The sequence below is a fragment of the Sciurus vulgaris genome (assembly GCF_902686455.1).
Source record: "Sciurus vulgaris genome assembly, chromosome: 5".
Lineage (NCBI taxonomy): Eukaryota > Metazoa > Chordata > Mammalia > Rodentia > Sciuridae > Sciurus > Sciurus vulgaris.
The window spans coordinates 128,090,071-128,098,770 of NC_136465.1; positions in this window are offsets into that span (position 1 = coordinate 128,090,071).

Below are 8,700 nucleotides of genomic sequence, written 5' to 3' on the forward strand. Positions count from 1 at the left end.
CCTCTTTGCCATCTCCTTCCCAGAAAAAGATATCTGCATTGAATTTCTAAGCTTCTCAATTGGTTTGTAATACTGACTTTCCAATACTACCACCCCCAACCCTCACTCAGAGTATGTTATTAGTAGCAGTTGATGCACATGAAAGACTAGACTGAGCAGGCCCTGAGGTGAAAGTAATGTAGTTGAGATCTTAAGAAGGTTTTACTTTCAGAGACCGAGGACTAGGTTGGGGACAAAGTGACAGAGGCAGTCCCACTAATGGAGGGCTAGGAGATAGTGGATCTCTGGCTGGTGGGGGATTATTGGGAGAAGCCTCTCTAATCCTGGCCTGAGCACAAACAGGGGAGGACAGCACCCACTGTGAGATAACTGGCCTGGGCAACAACAGCAGTGGCCCTCAAGTTGTTGCCCAGATCACTGCCTGTTGTTCCCACTTTTTGTTATTCCTTAAAAATCAATATTCCTGTCTCAAAACATAGCATGAGAGAGGAAAGCTTCTAAATAACTGCAAACAAATTCACAACCAAATGGGTTATAGACTGAAGCAGAGTAAAATTTACCTAGAAAAAGCAAAGGTTTTGGTTAAAGATGGCAATAGCTTCTGCTCTCTCCCCAAACCCAACTAAAACAACAATAAAGAAAAAAGTTTTAAAGCATATATAAGTATAAAGAGAGAGAGAGAGAAAAGAGCAACAAAATTTTGGAAGCTAAAATGTTGATGGACAAATGGAAATTCATTCGGCAGACTTGGGAGCCATATTTTAAGCCAACATCTAAGAACATGACAAGCGACCTGAATTATACGGAGCATCCACAAAAGGCTTAAATATTGGTGCTACGATATCTCTGTTAGTGGGAATAAAGATGGAAGTAAACATAAAAGTATCTGTTGGAAATCTGTTTGAGAACCCATGAAACCCCTTACCAGATGCTTCCATTCCACTCCATGAAGTTGATCAACTGCCCTCTTCCACACCAGCAGGAAGCAGAAGTCTCAGCCTCTAGAGAGTAAAGTAGAAGGTCCCTACACTGGAGGACACCAGGTTCTGTTGACAGCAAGGGTATCACACTGAGAACCTAAGGATTAAATGAGAAGTGACATTCTTTATCTTGAGAACACCCAGTCTTCTCCCATTGAGCTTCCAGAATTCTGTTATCCAGGCAAGAGACTGGAAAAGTCTTGAGTAGGTCATGTGATTAACCTCAGCAAAGGGGCCTCACCTGCTAACTGCCCACGTACTCCTATCACCTCTTAAATACACAGGACTTCCAAACCACTTTTAAGTTCTAATATTAAATATGAGCAAACCATAAGTATTCCCAAACTTTTGAAGAAATCTAATGTATAAAACTGGGGGCCCAACCAAAGAGGAGAAAGCAACATAGAGAAAATAAGTTGCAGAAAAATGTACCCCAAACTGCCATTACTATCTTAAGGAAGAAAAAGAATTTGTAGCACAAAAATTGGAGTCAGGGGAGGGGGGGAGATCATGCATATAAATACAAGATAAAATAGAAATCTGGTATGTAAATATATAAAAGAAATAAAAACCAAATTGAAGGAATTCAATTATATTTTGAAAATTCCACATTATTAAGAGCATGTTTACTATTTATTGTGTCTATTAGGATGTGTAAGACTTTTGAAATGATTATTAAATGGTATTCTAATAATTCTGAGATATTTATTAGCAAGTAGGACTTGATGTGGGAAAATGTCCAATGACCATCAATATGTAGGGCTTTAAAAAGATTTATAGAAACAAGTTTATTGAATTTTAGTACTTGAAAGCATGATTTTGTACCACCCAATCTGTACCAAATGCTTCACAATTCACAATCACCATTAATGTATGGGCATCTGGAGGTCTATTGGAACACCTACTTGTGGTAGATTAAATTATTTTTCTGATTCACTCCCCAGCCCCACTGGGGTTGGGTTTGGATACATGAGTTGTTTGGGTCAATGGAATGTGGGCTGAAGTAACAGGGCACCAGTTTCTAGATTAGGCTTTAAAATAAATCACTTGTTTCCATTCACCCCTCTGGGAGCTTCTAACTTCTGCCTTGGGAAAAACATAGCCCAGTTACTGCTATTCCTCCAGCTTGGTCACTAGAATGAAACAGGAGAGAAGACCTGACTTCTATCTGCACCTAGGCCAACCCATAGAACATGTGAAAACAAACACATCCTTGTTGAATAAGTAACTGATGTATTATAGTTGTTTATTACACAGCAAAACTAATGCACTTACAGATTAATTTTTAAAGAGTACTTCCAAATTCTGTTTGAAAAAGACCCTAAAATTCCATACTATATAGAAGTTATATATAGGAGAAGAAGGTTGAGACTTCATGCTCCCTTCTACAATGACATTCACATTGTTCCTTATTTGTATTCAGTTTTCATTTTATAGATACCATTTTCTGAATTAAGCACTAGTTTCAGAATCCCGTAGTTACGGACCAAAGCATTAGCAATTTCCCAAGAATGGCAGAATTAAACCATGTAGATGAGTCTTTCCACTGAAGCAAATTAAAGGGGCAGAAATATCTTCTTAAAAAGCATCGAAATCTAACAAAATAGTAAAAGAATTACTGGGCCAGAATCCAAGTGAAGACCCCAGAGAAGTAAGCCCAGCATTCAAAGCTGTTTTGCCCACAGGGTATTTACGGATTCATATGAAACAGCTTTGAAAGGAAACTGTGCTTTGAGTGGGCTTGAGAGGATGAAAGTTAAAAACCCGGGGTCTACTTAGACAAAGACTCTGATCAACTCTCCCTTTCTTTAGGATCAGGGTAAGAGTGAAACTGAAATAACCCAGTCTTTACCTGGATTTACACCAGCATCATCTGGGTGTTCAGGAAACTTTCAGCCTTGAATGTGAATTAAAACGTTCCCAGGTTGGTAGTGTTTCCAGGCACGTGGTCAAAGCAAAATATTGTGCTCTGGAGGAAGGTAGATCTTTTATTTATTTATATTTTTAGGTCTCACAGTTGTCCCACTAATACATTTTTTTTTCTAAATTCAGTGTCCAGCACATAGACAAATTATAACCAGGCACACAAGAAAACAAGACACTGCAAATGACAACTGGAAGGAATAACAGATAACAGATCCACAGACACTAACGATGTAGAAAAGACCAGATGAAGACCTCAAAGCAATTATGCTTAATTTTTTAGCAAACAAAAACCAAATCTGAAAATATCATTAGAGAAATAGAAACTATGAAAAGTGACAGAAAGGATTTTAAAAAGAACCAAATAGAAATTCCACAAATTAGGCTGGGGATATAGCTCAGTTGGTAGAGTACCTGCCTTGCAAGCACAAGGCCCTGGGTTCAATCCCCAGCACCGCAAAAAAAAAAAAAAAAAAAAAAAATCCACAAATTCAAAAATAGAATACTAAAAATATAAAAATTAAAATCTTAGAAAAACTTAAGGAACTATCTATGTCAGATGCAGGACAGACTGTGATATTACACTTCCTCCAGGGTGACAAGTTTCTGTAGCAAATTTATTGCAGCCAACAAAGAATTCATGCAATTCTTTGAATTCCATGTAGTTCTAGTAGTTGGTGCACAACCCAGGCCACAGGAAAGAAAAACCGAACTCGGTTGCATAGCAGCATCTTATCTGACTTTAGTGTGGCATGCTCTCTCTCTCTTTCTTACTCTGGCTTTCCTGTTCTCTCTTCCCTGCAGTTGAAAGCCTTGTGACTTGTTCTGTGATTTGAGACCATGGCTGGCAAATGCCAAGCCTTCAAATGCACTGTCGTTTTAAGGAGTGGTTCAGTTTTAGAATTTTGGGCCACAGTCCCTGCTAACTACTTATGTCAGTAAGGCAATTTATGTCAGAATGTAGCAGAGGTAGATCCAGAAGAATCTTTAGCAAGAACAGCAATGAAAACACACAAGGAAACCTAACAATATATTTCTTCCTTTCCTTCTCATTAAAATAATATTAATAATCATTGACCTTCTCATGGATTTGCTAAGGGAAGAATAAGCAGTTCCATCTTCAGAAGGCCCTGCAAATTTGGTCTGACACACGTGTATCCTCAGTCTTTAGGGAAAATATCTTCTCTCCAATGACACAAAGTCCTGAGCCAGCATCTAGAATATATTTATGAAAATTTTCTAAAAATGAAATAAAATATTACAGGCCTTCAATAAATATTTATTAATATTAATAATGTCTCTATGTTTGTTAGTAGCATGTTTTAATTTAGTGTTTGAGGAAGATAAGATTTTCAGACTAAAGCTCAGAGAAGTTAAGCAACATGTTAAAAATCACAGTTAATGTGTATTAGAACATGACTCAAAAACCAGACCTAATACCAAAGCTAGCACTATTCAATAATCTTCTTTGTTGAATAAACTGAACAAACTTTCAGGTTTTCCAGCATTTTTAACACCCCCATGAGGTGAAAAGTATCAGACGTAGCTCGTTTTTGTCATTTAGAGGCAATTAGATATATTTTTCTCTCTGTGCTTTCTCCCCTTAAAAGTCTTCAACATTCCTGTGGACACCGTTGTAGTATATCATGTTCATGAATAACTGTTTGCTGGAACAATGGCCTGGTCCCTTTTTGTGTATTTCAGGTTGTTCCTCAACAGTTTTCATATTTGCTTTTTATGGTTCACCATTGGCAATATATCTATTTGAAAGACTGAAAATAAAACTGCTTTTCCCACAGACTCATTTCTGTTTCCATTTGGTAAACTCTAATATTCTTTCTCCTCATATTTTGAATTCAACTGTGGTCCACATGGCTTTGCTGTTCCTCTTCACTGTTCTCTTCCCGGTGCAGGACAGTCAATGAACTGGTAGAAACACGCCTGCCTCAGGGAAGGGCCTTACAAAGCCTCTCAGACTTGACACGTTTTAGTTTGATCTTTGATTTCTGAGTAACTTACAAGAATCATGCATATTTATGGGGCTCAGTGAGATATTTCAATGCTTGCATACAGCCTGTGCTGATTAAGTCAGAGTAATTGGTATTCCCATGTTCTCATCCTTCCTTGTGTTTGGAGCTGATGAGTTCCTCTCTGAGGGTTCTTCATAAAATATGCAATAGGTTCTTGGGAATGCTGGTTGCCCCACTGTGTGGAACAGTAGAACTCATTCCTTCTCTCTGTGTTTTGGTGCCTGGTGTCCATTCTCCTTCAATTCCTCCCGCCCCACCACTCCCACCCCAGTAATCACTGTTTTAGACACAAATGAAGTTGACTATATTTGCATCTGCTTCCCAGTGCCTTGAGCAAAGGTGTTTCCCACCAACAAGTCTGCATCCCTAGTGACACCCCTAGTGTTAACAGCTTTCCATTGTTGTTAACCAGCTTTGCTCTCCTTCTGTGGCTCCAGTCTGTCTTCTTCTCCCACCCAACTTTCGGAGGGATTCCCCCCAACCAACCTGTAACCCAAATGATAAAATTTCCACAGACCCCCTACACCAGTTCACCTTCTGTGGACATTCCCAGGACCCCTCCCCTCATGGGATATTAGGCTGCTTCAGAGAATGATTATTTATTTTCGACAAGATGTAACTTGGTCCAATGTACATTTAAATAAACTCCGAGTTAATGTTGAAGTCCATAGTGGTGATTGAAAAGAGATCAGGAATTCCATCAGATGCTGCATACCAAAACAAACCCAAACAACAAGGAAAAAAGAAATGAGAGTCTCCAGGAGGCAGAGAGGCATCACAGATGGCAGCCCTGTGCCTTCACATGGAAAAAACAAAATCACCAGGAAGTCAATCATGCTCCCCTGCACCCCAAACATTCAAGCTGGAGTCAAGATGTCTTATGCACCTTAAATGTTCCCACAGTTTCCCTTCACACATGTACCTCTGAAACTTTGATGTGTCTCATTAATGCTCTTCTGATGGTTGATCCCAAATTTTATTTCTGTTTCAAATAACAGTTTGGGTATTTGACCTGTGTCTCTGATCCTTCGGTGTGTCCTTTAGTCTTCATTTGGATTCTGTCATGTCCTGTTTGCCTGATGACCAGGTAAGAGACTATCCGGAAAGAGAAAGTAAAAGGTTGTGTCAGGCTTCCCACCCAAGGCAATGGCCTGTTTAGTGAGGAGACAGATTCTTCTCCAGACGCTGCATCTACTACTGAGTTCTAAGGATCATTTTCTGTTTGAAAGAAGTCAGGTCAGAGAGCAGAGTGACATCTGAGATGGAGTGGCATTCCTATACCAACCTATATCCGTGTACTTCCTAATATTGCTAAAAAGTTGAATGTGTTTATGTACATATCTCCATACAGCTGCATATTTTAAGTATAAAACATGTCCTTTTTTTTTTTTAATACTACATTTCAACTTCTCCCTACGTGAGTGTTACAGGGGTATTTAGATCACCAAAAATATTTTCCCGAGTTTTACTGAGCAGGGGCATGACACATAACCACTAAGCCTCATATTAATAAAAAGCTTAAATAAGAGATTAAAAACTCTGCCTGCAAATAATACTGTAAAAGTTTACAGTCTATCCTAACCATCTAAGGATATTTTCCATAACTTAAAGATTTGATAGTAAAATATATACATACATATGTATGTTTCTAATAACAAAACACTAAAGTAAAATAAACCTGCTTGTCCAAATACAGTTGCGTTTCAGTCAAAAGTTTTGCTTAACATTTTGAGAAGAGTTTTTGTAAAGATAGTCACAGCCTTGGATCTCATAGCAGATGCTCATGGTGCCATCTACTGGTCATTTCTTAAATGACTTCGGATCAAGAAACCTGAAATTGGAAAGTTTTGTTTTCAGTACAAAGCAAACCCCATCTGGTCTTTTATCCACAGCCCCAATGGTGGCCCAATTTTAAGATAATGTCAGCTGTGAAAATTTTCTGTTTCACAAAGGGGCATCCACATTGCTGAGTTTCCTTGGAAGGATAAGACGTCTCATTTTTGAACAGTGATATTGCTAACAATGCAAAGCCAGAGCTACCCTCTGCACTAGTGACGGCAGACACGTTTCGCCGCAGCCAGATGCCTGGCTCTCTCTAAGCATCAGAACGAGGTCGCCAGAGCAGACCTGGTAAACGACATCTTTCTGGAAATGCCATTCCAGGAGTGTAGTATGTTCCTAGTACAGTGAAGCTGGAAAGCAAGGAGGTGATGGGTGTTGGTGTCCAAATATTGTCTCTCTAGAAAGCTTGCCGTGGAGAGCGCTTCCTCCTCCCCTTCATGAACCATGTGGCGACCCCAGGCTGCAGGGGACGGTGCACCTTCACTGCTCCCTTTCTGGCAAGGTGTCTGGAGGTCAGTTCCTGAAGAGCAGGTCCCCCATCTCCCCAGGGAGCCCATGCTCTTTTCCTGGCATCTTTTTCTTTCATTTGTCTTTCAGAAGCACCCCCCCCCCGCCGCCATATTTTCTGTATCTCAGGTGCAAAAGACCCTTGTGGATACTGCACACATCACTGAGGAGAGGCCATTTATCATTCTGACTGGCCCCTGTGGAACTCCTCTGAATTCAGAGCTCCCACGGGCCTGGACGCTTTCGCTTTCGGATGTAAGCCCACCTCAAGCGCAGCAGGCTGCTTCAGAGCCGCCCCAGCTGTTGTTTAAGCCAGCGACTGAGCCGCCATGGTCCTTTTACACAAGGGGGTCGTCCCCAGATCAGGAAGTGTCCTGTAGGTCTCTGTGTGGAGACCACCTGATCGTACTTCTGAAATCTCTTTTTTATTAAAAAATCTATGCAGAAACTGTTTTCCCAGAATTAAATTAAATTCCAAATCTGATGGATATGTTGAGGCTAGAATCCAACTTTCCAAGAGAAGGGTAAGGGACCTCTTGAACCAAATATCAACTTAGCCCCTTTTAAATGCTGTGATTATCTGAGGTCTCCAACAAAAGGCATGTGAAATATTTGGCAGAAATTAGGAATCAAAGAAAATTCATTCACTCTTTTCCATCAAATGTATCCATTTGCATGTCCTTAAAAATATTTGTATGGTGTAGGCACAATATCAGAAGCCTACTGATAATTTTAGCATTCTTATTTCCTAAAAAAATAAGAATGGCAACTTGGAAAGGATGTAGCACTTTCAAGAGCACACAGTATAAAGTGCCTCGTCCCAGCAAGAACTTGAAAGAAGTTCTATAAACATGCACAATTTTAAAAATAAAGATTGTTTGCAAACATGTTTTGTTTTGGAAAGCTAATCCCAATTAAGTTGGCGGACAGGAAAGGTAACCAGAAAAAGAAATGATTGTATCCAGGAAAGATTTTATCACTAGCATACTGATACAACCCACTAAGGCCTCATGGGCCAACAGGTCAATGAAAGATCTATCACTCAAAATAGTTATTTTTATAGATATATGGGCTCCAGAAGAAGCCTATTAGAAAAGCATACATCTTCAATAATTTAATCCAAAATGAAGGGATACAAAACATATTTGTGAAGCATGAAGAATACAAAAATAAAATACATTTTCAGGCGTGTCTATTCAGAGTCCAAATGCAGCTGATAGATTTGTGTCTTCTCAACCTGACATACTAACATGACAGCAGTATGGGTTTGGGTGTGAGTCTTTTGAGGATCATCATCTTGTTTCAAGTTTCCTAAACAAAGCTAACAATCTGTAGTGCTATTTTTACTGTAGGAAGGTGGGTGCCCAGATTATTCTAGAAGAGGACCAGAACCTGACACAATCCAGAAAAATGCTTCT